This window comes from Symphalangus syndactylus, chromosome 13 (assembly GCF_028878055.3).
Source record: "Symphalangus syndactylus isolate Jambi chromosome 13, NHGRI_mSymSyn1-v2.1_pri, whole genome shotgun sequence".
Classification (NCBI taxonomy): Eukaryota; Metazoa; Chordata; class Mammalia; order Primates; family Hylobatidae; genus Symphalangus; species Symphalangus syndactylus.
Genome location: NC_072435.2, coordinates 11683075 through 11699874, shown reverse-complemented (window position 1 = coordinate 11699874; position 16800 = coordinate 11683075).

Sequence of the window (16800 nt, the reverse complement as noted above, 5' to 3'; positions counted from 1 at the left end):
CATAAAAAGGAAATAAAACCTTACATAATTTTGAATTTTAGAAAGTACCTTGTTTATATGGCTCCTTTAGAGAATGAATAGTCAATTTGGTAAATATTCTAGTGAGTTGAAGGTTTGAATCCATCTCACTTAACTAGCTTGATGGATGTATTTCTAAACCTATACAACCCACTCCTCTGCTTCTAAAAATTAAAGTTAGCTGTAGATTGAGATGTCAGTGACACAGTTTATAGAACATAACTTAGATTGTCATCTACATTACTGTAACTACAAATACCACCCTCAGATGGAAGAATCAGTTTTATCAGTAAACATCTCTAATTGAACTACAAATGGTGTATGTCTTCTGGCTTTTACAAGCTCTTGGTCTAACGCAGGGGATATATGATGTAAAAATTACAAAACAAGGCCACGCGCGGTGGCTCACGCCTATAATCCCAGCACCTTGGGAGGCCGAGGCGGGTGGATCACAAGGTCAGGAGATCGAGACCATCCTGGCTAACACGGTGAAACCCATCTCTACTAAAAATACAAAAATTAGCTGGGTGTGGTGGCGGCGCCTGTAGTCCCAGCTACTCAGAAGGCTGAGGCAGGAGAATTGCTTGAACCCAAGACGCGGAGGTTGCAGTGAGCTGAGATTGCACCACTGACTGCAGCCTGGTGGCAGAACAAGATTCCATCTCAAAAATAAATAAATAAATAAATAAATAAAAAATATAAAATAACAGTGACTATAATGTTTTGTGATGTTAAACTTTGAGAGCTTTTTTTTTTCTTTCTTTTCACAAGTCCCTTTCCCAGTTTCAGGAGCAGTTATTCTAAGCTCATTGACGTAAAGGAATAGAAACAAAAGGTTTGGTGGAAAAAATAATAACCTGCTATCATTTCTGTCTTTTGTTTTTTAAAAGCTTGAGCATTTGGGAGAATTTGGAAAGATTGTGGAGTAAGTGCAAAGAAGGAATTCGCTAACAAAAATTATATAGGGTAAAATGACTTTTTTCCAGTTTAGAAAATACTCACTCCCTACATTCCTACCTTCCTTTCCCATAGTGAAGAAGAGGAAAAAGCAAAGGCCTCTTGGTGGCAGTGGTGACTTAGGCAGTTTCTTAGAAATATTCTAGAAGGCATAGTCATCTTTAAAAAAAATAGCTACAAGGATATGTCTAAGCAGAAGGGACCATGGGCCAAATTACGAGTAGACTTTTGCATTCCAGATATGGTAAAGAAGAAGCAGGAAGCCGGTGGGCCTAAACAGGCCACACAGAAATGGACAAGGAATAGGCCAGAAGCAGCTTGTGGGGACAAGATGTCAAGCCCCAAATGTTAAACCCACCATCCATCCTCCAAATTCTGGCTCTGTTTAACAAGGCTGTGGTCTGGCACTAGGTGCCACCTCAGTGACTAAAGCATAATTCCCCGTCTCCTGGGAGTGTTGACAGCTGACTCCTGGCAACAACACTCACAGCACAGTAAAGTTCCTTCATCCAAGTTCATGTCCCTTCTCAAGGCATCCCACATCCGAGAACTGCTTGGTACACAAATACAATGGCCTCGCTTGCTTGCTCCAATTTGAGGTCATTAGGTAAACTCACCAAGATCCCTGTAGAGCGGGCTGCGGCCATGATAGTGATTGCATTTCAGCCAGCTTCCTGCTCTGCCCAATCCTATTGCTTTCACTCTTCGCAGGTGTTGGGAATATCCATTTGAACTTCCTTGCATGCAAATCTCCAACTCCGAGTCAGTTTCCTAGGACACCTGACTGGTGACATCTCTATCACTAACACAGTACTTAGAGGTGGAGCATCTTAAAATGATTTAAGGCTAACTGCCCTAAGAGCACAGACAGATGGTGGCTTAAAATAGAATTTAAGTGGCTTTAAAAAAAACATGAAAGAAGTTGACATTGCACGCTCATATGAGCTTATGGATCAAACCATGCATATGATTTCTAAGATCCCTTGTGCAGTACATATTTGCACTGTTTATAAATGACATCCCCTTGAATTGAATTCAGTGTAATTCAAAACAGTAATTTGTGGGAAAAATTAGGTATGCAGATAGCCTAGACTCTACAGAGGCACACATCATTTGGAGAATAATAGTGAACTGGCTGGTCTATGAGGGAAGAAAACAGTGAATATAGACTACTAGTGAACAAGGATATTTTCCCATATATATTCAAATTAAGGTGAATTTCTTTACAGAATTATGCCTCAGAAAAAGTATTTCCCTATATATGAATCGTCACAAGTTTTCCCACGATGAGTACTTTTGTGATTATTTTGAATAACGAAGTAATATTTAAAGAAACTCTCTTGCCCCGAATGTACTTTATGTCAATTGATGTTGCATATAGAGATCATCAGAGTGAAGCTACAAGAAAAGGAGGAACATTACTTAGCAAAGACTTAGAGAATTAGTCCTAATAGTGTGAAATCAAAATTTCAAGTGAGGGAATAAATGCAGCTTTTAATGATTACTTAAATGAAGTTTAACTGTAGCAGGATCTACAAGAAATTGGCAACTTTTGGCTCCGGTAACAGAAACTCAGGATATCCGCCTTTCAGGGCTTTTGGATTCTGCATCATATTGAGAGAGACTCCTTTAAACAAGCAATAGGAAACTTCCTGTGACAACATAATAAATTCAAAAAGTTCTGTAACTCAGACAATGTAGATAGAAGTGAGGACTTTGGCCTAGACAGCCCTGTTCACTCTAAAGATGGATTAAACAAAGAAAAAGATATTGATATCAAAAATTCAATCGGGAATTTGATTAAAGCGTTTCATTAAATGTGATAATTTCTTAGTATATTATCTCACATATGCAATTTCCATGTGTAACAAATTAAATACAAGTAAACATTTGACTATATTATCTGCAGCATAATTTACATATCAATTTACATATTCAGTTTTGCTCACGTGAAAACTTGGATCTTCTCAAGAAGAAAATTTGTGAAATCTTTAATTCCTCATCCCCAGAAATGTAAATAAGTCAATATCAATACTGTCAGTCAATGATTTGTTCCTAGGAAGACAGTAAAAGTTTTACAAAAATGCTTTAGAGCCCTTCTCATTGTAAACCTAGAAAACAGAGAAAGGCTCTCTGATGGAAAAAGACAGACCTTAGGGAGGAGGACATTGCAATGGGAACATGCCTGACAAAAGAAACTATGTAGATTCAAATGGTGAAGGAAGACAATTTCTTTAACAGAAAAACGATCAACCTGGAAGCATGGGGTAGTAGAAACAAATAAAGGAAAAATGAAGAGGCTTATGTAATTGTTTCGATACATTTATCTTCAACTATACAGATCAACAAGAAGGTCGATGTCAGTTGAAGGTTGGGCAGGTGGTTGCTGGATAGATGTCCTCACAGAAGTGTATTTTGTGTAAGGTTGCTATGGCCTTTGTGCAAGGTTGTGGTTTTTGTGGTATTTTGTGATAGTTTTTGTTATCAGGCCTAGAAGCATGAGAACCCTCTCTTCAAGGCCTTCTCTGAATCTATTTGTCCAGGTGTTTTCCTTTTAAACATTAGTGACAGTTTTGATTCTGATAACTTTCATATCATGATCCCTAATTTCAAAAAAAAATTAAACATGTAATTTGTTAGTGATGTATTTGATAGGCTTGGATTTGTGAGTCACCTCTACTATCTATAGTGGTAGATATATCTGAGCCTGCTTACACCAGATTTGCATCAGATTTTCTCTTCAGTGGAATTGGAAGAGGGGGTTTTGGAGAAGGGGATGAAGGAATTGTGCTGCATCAGAGGTCTCCATCTAACACCACAGGGACGTTTCCTGTGCTCTTGCCAGGCCGTTGTATTAGGCTGATGCAAAAGCAATTTTGCTTTCATCATTGAAAGTAATGAGACCATCTGACTTACAATGTCTGTGCCATGACCAGCTTCTAATAGCCTCCGAGGACCCCTCTGCCCTGACACATACTGTCCTGGAACCACGTCTGCTCTGTAACACCTGAGGTAGCTGCCACCATGACCAATCCCTTCTCATCTTTACTCTACATGCAGGTAACAGTTATAATTACATCTCTGTGTATTCACAGAACAGTTAGTACATCTAGGACTTCTACAAAATTTCCCTAGCTGATTTTGGTGTTCTGGTGTCCTGGCAGCTCTAGCCATGGAGGGATGATGCTTTATGAGCATTTCTGTTGAGTTTTTTGCTTTTCCTCAGAAACTGATTCCAATTTTCCCAGATATGTTTGACAATTTGTTTGAACTCATTTATTCTAAACCCATTATTTTTTGTCTATTATTTAATAGGGAGGGGGGCGAGGGATAAAAGATTACAAATAGGGTGCATACAGCAGGAGGTGCACAGCCACCCTGGGATATGACTCCGAACATCCACGGAGAGGAGAGGCTGCTATTACTCCCAATATCTCAGGGGGTGTACATCCATTCTGTGACATTGTTCTTAATATTCCAAGGCAGAGAGGTTGATATTACTCCCAATATCACAGAAAGTGTACAAACCCGTGTGATATTGTTCGTATTATCCAAAAGAAGACAAGATGATATTACCCCCCCATATCGCAGGAGGTGTACACCCACTCTGTGATATTTTTCGTAATATGCAGGGCGGGAGAGGCAGAGGGGCGAGGCGCCCCCCGCGAGGTGGGGACTGAGAGCCAGCCCCTCTGCCCCCCTGGCTCTTAGGACCCGTGGTGGACTCACAGCCTGTTTACCATATTGTGACTAATATCTTCCCCTCTGGAAATTATCAACTATTTCACAGACGGGTGTACACCGGCTTTCTACAGAGGACGTACACCCGTCTGTATTCGAGTAACATCATCCTCTTCCTCCCTGAAGATTAACAACAGTATCACAGGGGTGTTTCTACTCCCTGCGATATTAATAACAATATCACAGAGTGGGTGAACACAGCCTGCGATTCTGGAATTATTATCATCCTCTCCCCCTCGGGATACTAGGAACAATATCACAAAAGGGGTGGACACTCCCTGCGATATTGGGAGTAACGTCATAGGCTTCTTCCGTGAATGTTAGGAGCAATATCACCGGGTGGCTGTACATTCATTGCTATGTTGCAGTCATGTCATACTCTACCCGCTGGATATTAGGATCAGTGTCACAGGGTGAGTGTACACCTACTGCGATATTAAAACTAATATCATGCTCTCCATCCCTGGATATTAGGAACAATATCACAGACAGGTGTACACCTCCTGTGGTTTTAGGAGTCATAATATTGTGAATTATTAAACATCAGTCTCATTAATAACTATCAATGCTAATATTAATTCATAGTATAACGTTATTAATCATTAATGATTATTTTAAGAGAGGATTATGCATGATTAGAATTATTAGTATTAATGCCATTTTTAATATTAGTTATTAATCTTAATGTTTATCATTGTTTTATTACCAACATCCGGAATGAAATCACCCTGTGATATTGTTCTTCATATTATAGGGAGATATTGCTTCTAATATCACAGTGGGTGGACCCCTCGTGTGTATACTCTGTGACAGTGTTTTTTATATCCTAAGGAGGTATTACTCCTAATGTCACAGTGGGTGTTCACCCTGTGTTATCATTCTTATTTGACCTGACTGCCTTTTTTAACCCACACTACAGAAGGAATGGAACAGATAAAAAGATATGGAGATTGGGCCGTGCTGCCGTGTGGCCGCTGCAGGACACCTTTACTATCCCTGTTTCTCAGGCTGTCGACGAAGGGGTTCAGCATGGGGGTGACCACCGTGTACATCACCGAGGCCACTGCAACCTTTCTGGGGGAAGAGGACACATCTGAACTGAGGTCCCCTCCAACGCCTCTTCCATAAACCCAGCAAACAACTGACAGGTGAGACCCACAGGTGGAGAAGGCTTTATACTTCCCACCTGACGATGACAGCCTCAGAATGGAGGAAACCATTTTATAGTAAGAGGAAAGGGTCCCCGAGATGGGAAGGAACCCAAATACGGCAGCAGGAAAATACATGATTATGCTATTGGTGAAGGTGTCACAACATGCAAGGTGGGGGAGTTGAGAAGGGTCACAGAAGAAATTAGGATTTTCCGCACCCTTGAAGCAGGTCGTTACCAAGGCAATCAAGTTGTGCAGCTGGGAGTCTAGAAGACTGAGAAGACAAAAAAAAAAAAAAAAAAAGACAACCAAACTAGGAAGCCACAGAAACACGGGTTCATGATGGCCGAATGATATAGAGGGTGACAGATGGCTACAAACCGGTCATAGGCCATCACACTCAGGAGTGTGTCTCTCTTCCATGCTTCGAAAAATGGCAAACAGAGACATCTGAGTCAGGCGGCCTGCCTAGGAGATGACTCTGCCGTGAGATTGGATGTCCACAATCGTCTCGGGGACCGTGGCGGAGGTGAAACCCATGTCAGGCGAGGACAGGTTGGAGAGGAAGAAGTACATGGGGGTGTGGAGGTGGGAGTCAGGGCTCATGGCCAGGATGATGAGCAGGTTCCCCAGGACCGTGACCAGGCACATTGACAGGAACAGCCCGGCGAGGGTTGGCTGCAGTTCTGGATCCCCTGAGAGTTCTAGGAGGAGGAATCTAGAGACATCGGTTCGATTCTGTGGGTCTGCATGGTTTGGACACCTTTTGCCTAGAAAAGGGGGTTGAAAAATGGGAAACAAGTAAACCAACACGCGGCATTGTGTCTGCATTTTGGATAGAAGCAATTCACAAGTAATGTTTTCAGATTTCAGAGCAATCCACGCTCAGCAATATTTTGCAGTTCTGACAAACTCACTTGTCTTCCAATGCTTTCATCATTGATTTCTGTGTTCTTCACTTCTTGCTGTACACGCCTGCCTTAGAGACACTAGATTCAAGAATGTTCCAAGAACCAGATCATCATATATAACAAATGCGTAACTGCTAGAAAATACAGTCTATCTTGTCCTAAGAAAAATACGTAACAAAGCCTTTCTCTTCACTTGAAGAAAAAGGTTATCCTAATTAAAGGAAATTAAGAACTCAAACATTTTATTTTATTCTACTAGATCGATATAAATTCCCTTGATTAAGAACATTTATAAACACTGTATAGCAGCTGAGACCAGGCGGGGCGCAGTGGCTGACGCCTGTAATCCCAGCACTTTGGGAGGCTGAGGCGGGCGGATCACCTGAGGTCAGGAGTTCGAGACCAGCCTCAACGTGGGGAAACCCCGTCTCTACTAAAATACGGTAAAATGGCTCTGAGTCCACCGCGGGTCCTAAGAGCCAGGGGGGCAGAGGGGCTGGCCCTCAGTCCCCGCCTCGCGAGGGGCGCCTCACCCCCCTGCGATGGGGGTCCTAATAGCCAGGGTGGCAGAGGGGCTGGCTCTAAGTCCCCACCTCGCGGGGGGCGCCTCACCTCCTGCAATGGGGGTCCTAAGAGCCAGGGGGGCAGAGGGGCTGGCTCTCAGTCCCCTGCCTCTCGCGCCCTGCATATTACCAAAAATATCACAGAGTGGGTGTAGACCTCCTGCGATATGGGGTGTAATATCATCTTGTCTTCTTCTGGATAGTAGGAACAATATCACACCGGTTTGTACACTTTCTCTGATATTGGGAGTAATATCAACCTCTCTGCCTTGGAATATTAAGAACAATATCACAGAATGGATGTACACCCCCTGCGATATGAGGAGTAAGAGCAGCCTCTCCTCTCCGTGCATGTTCGGAATCATATCCCAGGGTAGCTGTACACCTCCTGCTGTATCGCGAGTCATAGCGTCCTCTCCCTTCCTGGCCATTGGGAACAATGTCACAGCGTGGGTGTACACTGCTTGCGATATTGGGAGTGATATCACCCTTCTCCTCCACCCCCCTGGATGTTAGGAACAATATCACCGAAGGGGTGTACACTTCCTGAGATACTGCGAGTCTTAGCGTTCTCTTCTTCCATGAATATTCAGAGCAATATCACCGGGTGGATGTACACCCACTGCTCTATTGGGAGGAACGTCATACTCCACCCCCTGGAGATTCTATTCGGATCAATATCGGCAGGTGGGTGTACACCTGTTGCGATATTGAAAGTAATCCCATGCTGTCTCCCTCCCTGGACATTGGGAACACTATCGCAGGTATGGGTACACCCACTGTGGTATTAGGAGTCATATTAGTATTTCTTGTTACTCGTTTATGATTCACATTAATATGAATTACCAATATTAATGTTAAGGAATAATTGCTAATAAAAAGTTTTTGTGTTATTAATATTAATATTAATATTAATTATTGGGAGCTAATATTACTGTGTTCTAATGAATATGATCAGTCCCAGTTATTAATATCAGGCGTTATTAATAGTTAATATTAATAATTTATTGTTATCATCAGTATGACTCTTGAATATTAATTATTATTATTATCAGTATTGATTTTAAAAATTATACGATCAGTTATTAATATTGATAATTATTAATATCAATTAGTAATTGATATTATTAATTGTCATAAGTAATATTGCGACCTTCCTCACAGTATTATTTGGAGTCATATCATCCTGTGGCCCTGAGGAGAGAAGGCATTTCTCTTTCTGTCTCCTGTCTCTGAAGAGGAGGAGGAAGTAAAAGTTGAAAACCAAGAGAATTGAAGTCAGTGGCAAGACCAGCTGCTGCCACTGATGAGCCGGCCTGAGGTGAAAAGATGAACCCCCCCCCCCCACTCTAAGCACATGTGCTCTGAATCCATCAGGACCCTTTCACGTGGAACCTCTTAGAGCTGTAAACCCTGAGAAAAGGCCTAGGAAGTCTGTCTTCCTTCGGGGCGCTCGGCTCTTAATATGCGAGTCTGCCGACGCCCCCGGCCGATTAAAAGGAACTTCTTCCTTCTTGAATCCGGCGTCTGAGGGGTTTTGTCCGCGGCTCGTCCTGCTCCACTTTTTGGTTCACATGACCGGGAATGGAACCTGGGCCGCGGCGGTGAGAGCGCCGACTCCTAACCAGCAGACCACCGGGGAACTTCAAACTTTGTGGGCAATAGATTGGCCAACATTAGAAGTGGGTTGGCCGTCAGAAGGAAGCCTGGACAGGTCCCTTGTTTCTCAAGTGTGGCACATGGTAACTGGGAAAGGATACCTAGACCGCTTCCCATACATAGACACTTGGTGACAGCTGTCGCTAGACCCCCCACAGTGGCTAAGAGGGAAGGCAGCAGCAATACTAGTAGCCAAGGGACAGACAGCTAAGGAAGGATCCTGCTCCACCCGCCCAGGGAAATCAACTCCTCAAGCTCTGTTCGACCCAACGTCAGAAGATCCATTGCAGGAGATGGCACCAGTGATCCCAGTGGTGCCCTCCCCTTACCAGGGAAAGAGGCTCCCCACTCTTGAGCCCACAGTGCTTGCACCTCCGCAAGACAAGCGTATCCCTAGGCCACCCAGAGTAGATAAGAGAGGAGGTGAGGCCTCGGGAGAAACCCCTCCCTTGGCAGCTCATTGATGACCCAAAACGGGGATACAAATGCCCCTGACAGAGCAGCGGTATACTGGGATAGATGAGGATGGTCACGTGGTGGAGAGGCGTGTTTTTCTCTACCAGCCCTTCACCTGTGCCGACCTTCTCAACTGGAAAAACCATACCCCGTCCTATACCGAAAAGCCACAAGCTCGAATTGATTTGCTCCCAACTATTATCCAGACCCACAACCCCACCTGGGCTGATTGCCACTGGTTGCTCATGTTCCTCTTTCACAGAGATGAAAGGGGGAGAGCGCTCCTAGCAGCCACTAAGTGGCTAGAGGAACACGCACCAGCTGATTATCAAAACCCCCAAGAGTATGGAAGGACCCAGTTACCAGGAACCGGCCCCCAGTGGGACCCAGATGAAAGAGAGGATATGCAAAGGCTAAACCGAGACAGGGAAGCTCTCTTGGAAGCATTCAAGAGGGGAGCTCAGAAGGCCACAAACGTTAACAAGGTCTCTGAGGTCATTCGGGGAAAAGAAGAAAGTCCAGCACAATTCTATGAGAGATTGTGTGAGGCCTATCGTATGTATACTCCCTTTGATCCCCATAGCCCTGAAAATCAGCACATGCTTCACATGGCTTGAGTCCGTCAAAGCGCAGAAGACATGAGAAGAAAACTGCAGAAACATGCTGGGCTTGCAGGGACGAATACATCACAATTATTAGAAAGAGCTAAGCAGGTGTTTGTAAAGAGGGATGCAGTAAGCAGTAAGGAACACCGCACAGAGAATGAACGTCAGGCCTGGCGAGACGCCGACCTGCCTGTTAGCTGCAGGAATCAGAGGGGTCCCCCCAAAGAGGCAAGGGAAGGGGGGCCCTGGGAAAGGAACTCAGCTTGGCTGTCAGAGTTGGCAGCGTAACCAGTGTGCTTATTGTAAAGAAATAGGACATTGGAAGAACAAATGCCCTCAGCTTAAAAGAAAACAAGGTGACTCAGAGCAGGAGGCCCCGGACAAGGAGGAAGGTGCCCTGCTCAACCTGGCAGAAGGGTTCTTGGACGGAGGGAGAGCGGGCTCAAGTGTCCCCAAAGAGCCTATGGTCAGAATGACAGTCGGGGGTAGAGGCGTTGATTTTCTCATAGATACCGGTGCTGGACATTCGCTAGTAACCGCCCCAGTCGCCCCCTTCTCCGGAAAGACTATTGACATCATCGGAGCCACGGGGGTTTCAGCAAAGCAAGCTTTCTGCTTGCCTGGGACTTGCACTGTAGGAGGACATAGAGTGACTCATCAGTTTTTGTCCATGCCTGACTGTCCCTTGCCCTTGTTGGGGAGGGACTTGCTTAACAAGCTGAGAGGCACTGTCTCTTTGACAGAGCACGGCTCTTTGCTGCTAAAGCTACCCGGAATGGGAGTTACTATGACCCTTACGGTCCCCCGAGAGGAGGAATGGAGACTTTTCTTCACTGAGCCGGGCCAAGAGAGAAGACCAGCTCCGGCTAAGCGGTGGCCAAGAGTAGGGGCGGAAGATAACCCTCCAGGGTTGATATGGGGAGTAATATCATCCTCTCCCCGTTGGGATATTCGGAACCATATCCCAGGGGGGTGCACACCCTCTGCGATATTGGGAGTAATGTCATCCTCTGTTTCCTTGGATATCAGACACAATATCACAAAAAGGTGTACACCCCCTGCGATACTGGGAGTAATATCATACTCCCCTTCCCTGGGTATTAGAAAACAATATCATCAGGGCTGAACACCCCCTGCGATAATGGGAGTAATATTTTCTTTTTTTTCTTCTTTTCTTTTTCTTTTTCTTTCTTTGTTTTCTTTTTTTTGAGACAGAGTTTCACTCTTGTTTCCCAGGCTGGAGTGTGATGGCACGATCTCGGCTCACTGCAACCTCTGCCTCCCGTATTCAGGCGATACTCCTGTCTCGGCCTTCGGAGTAGCTGGGATTACAGGCATGTGCTACCACGCCCCGTTCAGTTTTCTTTCTTTTTTTTTTTTTTTTTTTGTATTTTTAGTAGAGACACTGTTTCTCCATACTGGTCAGGCTGGTCTTGAACTCCCGATCTGGGATATTTTCTCCTGCTGAGGCAGGAGAATGGCGTGAACCTGGGAGGCGGAGCTTGCAGTGAGCCAAGATCGTGCCAGTGCCCTCCAGCCTGGGCGACAGAGCAAGACTCCGTCTCAAAAAAAAAAAAAAAGACAATGCAAAAAATCAGCTCAGCATGGTGTCGTGTGCCTATAGTCCCAGCTACTAGGGAGGCTGAGGCAAAAGAATCGCTTCAACCCGGGAAGAGGAGGTTGAAGTGAGCTCAGATTTTGCCACTGCACTCCAGCCTGTGCGACAGTGAGACTCCATGTAAACACAAAACAAAACAAAACAAAACAAAATGAAACAAAACCAAAAAACAAAACCAGACATGCACTTCTGACACAGGCTGCAACATGGATGAACCTTGAAGACATTATCGTCAGTGAAATAAAGAAATCTCAAAAGGTTAAACAAGACCAGGCTCAGTGGCTCACACCTGTAACCCCAGCGCTTTGGGAGGCTGAGGCAGGCGGATCCCTTAAGGTCAGGAGTTCTAGAGCAGCCTGGCCAATATGCTGAAAGCTTGTCTCTGTTAAAAATACAAAAATTAGCTCGGCGTGGGTGCGCACGCTTGTAATCCCAGCTACTCGGGAGACTGGGGCACAAGAATCGCTCGAACCCAAGATGTGGAGTTTGCAGTGAGCCGAGATCACGCCACTGTACTCCAGCGTGGGCGACAGAGAAAGACTCTGTCTCAAAAAAAAAAAAAAAAAAAGAAAAAAAAAAAAAAAACAGAAAAACAAATTCAACACGGTATTATTCCACTTCTATCAAGTGCCTAGAGTAGTTAAACTCATAGAGCTGCAAATCAGAATGGTGGCCCCCGGGGTGGGTGAGAGAGAGGAATGGAGAGTTTGGTGAATGGGTGCCATTTCCATTTTCAAAGACAAAACTGTTCTGGAGATGACGGCGGTGATGGTTGCTAAACAAAGTAAAGGTACTTAATGTCATTCAACAGTCAACTGAAAAATAGTGGAAATTGTCAATGTTTATAGCGGCCATTCTAGATGAAATCATATCTATTTACAACTTTCAGTATTGATACGTGTTATATTTTCCCATAATAACAGATGAAAATGAAAGCAGTTGGATCTTTAGAAAGAAAAGAAAGAAGCGAAGAATACAACAATCTTCCTCCTGATTACAGGAAGAGCCCCAAAGCTTCTATGGACACTCCCTTTTCTATTCTTCTTCCTGCAGTCTTATGAGGAAATCTTTAGAGATTGGGGAGCTTGGGCGACTTTGGCTAATGAGGAGCTCTGTGCCTTGAGCCCCCCAGGCCATAGAATAGTCACTACTCAGTCTGTGCCTCCAGCCCTGCAGTCTGAGGTTCCAGTCCTGGGGGCTCCACACCCGTCACCTGTATCAGGAGGCTCATGTCTCACCCTGTCTTCTTGCCAGCCTTGAGGACGGAGTCTGAGCCTCCATCGTGCACGACGCAGGGAGGGCAGTGGACCTGTTCTCCGCGGTCATGGCCCGGCAGGGGGGAAGGGCAGTTCAGCTGAGGGAAGTTCGGGAGCCTTGCTTTGTTTCCTCATCCTCAGGACAAACAGGACAGTGCGGTGGGCAGATGGGAGGAGACCAAGCTGCAACCTGTCAGCTCAGCAGACTGTGGAGTTTCTGTTCTTGCTTGTGGTGAGGGGGCCTCAGAAATCTTATTCAAACTTTTGCCTTCCTCCCCCACTGAGTTGTCCTTTTCATAGACACCTCACCCAAGATAGCAGGGAATGAGTCCCTCTAAACTATTGCCTAAGAACAACAAAGATGATGAAGGTGATGATGAGGATAAAGAGGATGAAGACAGACACCAGGGCATCATGAACCTTCACTGAGGGCTTCCTAAAGGCCAGGCCCTGATCTCTGTGCTCTATGCAGCTTGTTTCATTTCATCTGCCTAGTTTCCCAGTTACGAGTGCACATTTCATGATGATTTTACGGACTAGAGAAGAAGCAACGCATTTTCATAGGACTTGTACCAGATCATGAAGTCCAAAAGGGTGAAGTCCAATTTGAACCAGGCAGTCTAAGTCCGGACACATGGCATTTGGCCGATCCTCTCCCTGCATCCATCCTGCCCTCTCAAATCCTTGTCACTCAGGCCGATGCCCCTGCTCACTGTGCCCTTCCCTTTGGGGGTTCCTTGTAGACCACAGCTAGACCAGTGGGTGCCACAATCACTGTGTCAAGTAGAGAAAGGGCAGCTGAGATCACATCAAAGGTTCCAGAAAGAATGGGCACAGGATCGTTCGGGACGCATCTCTCCCTTGCCCCTGTTCCTGGCTTTCCTTACAGCTCTCGGCTGCCTCAAAGAGTCATCGATTCGGAGTTTGGCTTCCATTCCTACTGAGGAAGCTGGAAAGCATTTCAAAAAATGCTCCTCAGACTTGCCCGTGGTTAAGACCTCTGAGCTCTGCTTACAACTTTTGGAAGCTGGGCGCGGTGGCTCACCCCTCTAATCCCAGCACTTTGGGAGGCTGAGGCAGGCGAATCACAAGGTCAGGTGTTCGAGACCAGCCTGGACCACATGGGGAAACCCCGTCTCTACTAAAAATAGAAAAAAAGGAGCCGGGCGTAGTGGTGGGCGCCTGTCCTCTCAGCTGCTCGGCAGGCTGAGGCAGGAGAATAGCTTGAACCTGGGATGCGGAGGCTGCAGTGAGCCGAGATCACTCCACTGCACTCCAGCCTGGGCCATAGAACGAGACTCCATCTCAAAAAAGCAAAAACAAAACAAAACAAAACCCAAACCACAACTTTTTGAGAGTTGGAAGACCATGAAGTAGAGTACCCGGGACTTAGAGTCTGGCCATGAATTTGGAATACCACCCTTTCTACTTCTCTGTATGGCAGGTGGTGAGATGTCCATCCTCTGAGACTCAGCACTCTCATCTGAGCTGATTTCTAGCTGATCTAATGGAAGCGAGCGATGATGAAACCGATCGTGGGTGCCCGCTGCGTGATCTCTCTGTGATGGCTGCGGAAAGTCAAGGCAAAGTGAATCTCCCATACACTCGTTACTATTTTAAGCTTCAACTCCATACAGTTCAACGGAAATATCCCCTGACCTGAAGTTCCGGTTTCCCTGCATTCCAGACAGGACACTTTCTTCTGTCCTTATCTCAGTAAGTACTCAGTATTGTGAGAGGAACAAGTGAGTCTCTTTTGTTTCTGATTCCCAAGAGCCTGTATCTTGCTTGGCACAGAAGAGGTAGCAAAAGTCAAAATCTATGTTAATTCTTGAATTGACACTTCCTTGGTTCACAACCATTGGCTGTCATCAGTGTGACTTCGACTTACTTGATTCTTTTTGTTTTTTGTGTTTTGAGACGGAGTTTTGCTCCCGTTGCCTAGGCTGGAGTGCAGTGGTGTGATGTCGGCTCACCGTAGCCTCTGCCTCCCAGGTTCAAGCCATTCTCTTGCCTCAGCCTCCCGAGTAGTTGGGGCTACAGGCGTCCGCCGCCATACCGGGAGAAGTTTTTGTATTTTTAGTAGAGGCGGGGTTTCACCATGTTGGCCAGGATGGTCTGGATCTCCTGACTCCGTGATCCGCCCTCCTCGGCCTTCCAAAGTGCTGGGATTACAGGCGTGAGCCACCGCGTCCGGCCGAACTTTCTGATGAAAACTCTAAGTCCACCTAAGCTAAAGACAGGAGTTGTAGCTGACCTGAATTTTCAAAGAAGACCCACCGATTTGAGGAAGCAATTACTCTCCTGCTGAAGGTGAAAAGTCAGAAAACGGAACGATGAAATCACTAGGACCTAACTGGCATGTGGAACTACTTTCTGCTTACGAACTATCAGCTTTCATTTCATTTCCAGCTGATATGGTCTCAGCTCTTGTTGCCCAGGCTGGAGTGCAATGGCTCGATCTCGGCTCACCGCAACCTCCGCCTCCCAGGTTCAAGCAATTCTCCTGCCTCAGCCTCCCGAGTAGCTGAGATTAAAGGCATGCACCACTACACCCGGCTAATTTTGTATTTTTAGTAGAGACGGGGTTTCCCCACGTTGAGGCTGGTCTCGAACTCCTGACCTCAGGTGATCCGCCCGCCTCAGCCTCCCAAAGTGCTGGGATTACAGGCGTGAGCCACCGCACCCCGCCTGGTCTCAGCTGCTATACAGTGTTTATAAATGTTCTTAATCAAGGGAATTTATATCGATCTAGTAGAATAAAATAAAATATTTGAGTTCTTAATTTCCTTTAATTAGGATTACCGTTTCCTTCACCACTACGCCCGGCTCCTTTTTTTCTATTTTTAGTAGAGACGGGGTTTCCCCGTGTGGTCCAGGCTGGTCTCGAACACCTGACCTTGTGATTCGCCTGCCTCAGCCTCCCAAAGTGCTGGGATTAGAGGGGTGAGCGACCGCGCCCAGCTTCCAAAAGTTGAAGAGAACGGCTTTGTTACGTATTTTTCTTAGGACAAGATAGACTGTATTTTCTAGCAGTTACACATTTGTTATATATGATGATCTGGTTCTTGGAACATTCTTGAATCTAGTGTCTCTAAGGCAGGCGTGTACAGCAAGAAGTGAAGAACACAGAAATCTATGATGAAAGCATTGGAAGACAAGTGAGTTTGTCAGAACTGCAAAATATTGCTGAGCGTGGATTGCTCTGAAATCTGAAAACATTACTTGTGAATTGCTTCTATCCAAAATGCAGACACAATGCCACGTGTTGGTTTACTTGTTTCCCATTTTTCAACCCCCTTTTCTAGGCAAAAGGTGTCCAAACCATGCAGACCCACAGAATCGAACCGATGTCTCTAGATTCCTCCTCCTAGAACTCTCAGGGGATCCAGAACTGCAGCCAACCCTCGCCGGGCTGTTGCTGTCCATGTGCCTGGTCACGGTCCTGGGGAACCTGCTCATCATCCTGGCCATGAGCCCTGACTCCCACCTCCACACCCCCATGTACTTCTTCCTCTCCAACCTGTCCTCGCCTGACATGGGTTTCACCTCCACCACGGTCCCCGAGATGATTGTGGACATCCAATCTCACGGCAGAGTCATCTCCTAGGCAGGCCGCCTGACTCAGATGTCTCTGTTTGCCATTTTTCGAAGCATGGAAGAGAGACACGCTCCTGAGTGTGATGGCCTATGACCGGTTTGTAGCCATCTGTCACCCTCTATATCATTCGGCCATCATGAACCCGTGTTTCTGTGGCTTCCTAGTTTGGTTGTCTTTTTTTTTTTTTTTTTTTTTGTCTTCTCAGTCTTCTAGACTCCCAGCTGCACAACTTGATTGCCTTGGTAACGACCTGCTTCAAGGGTG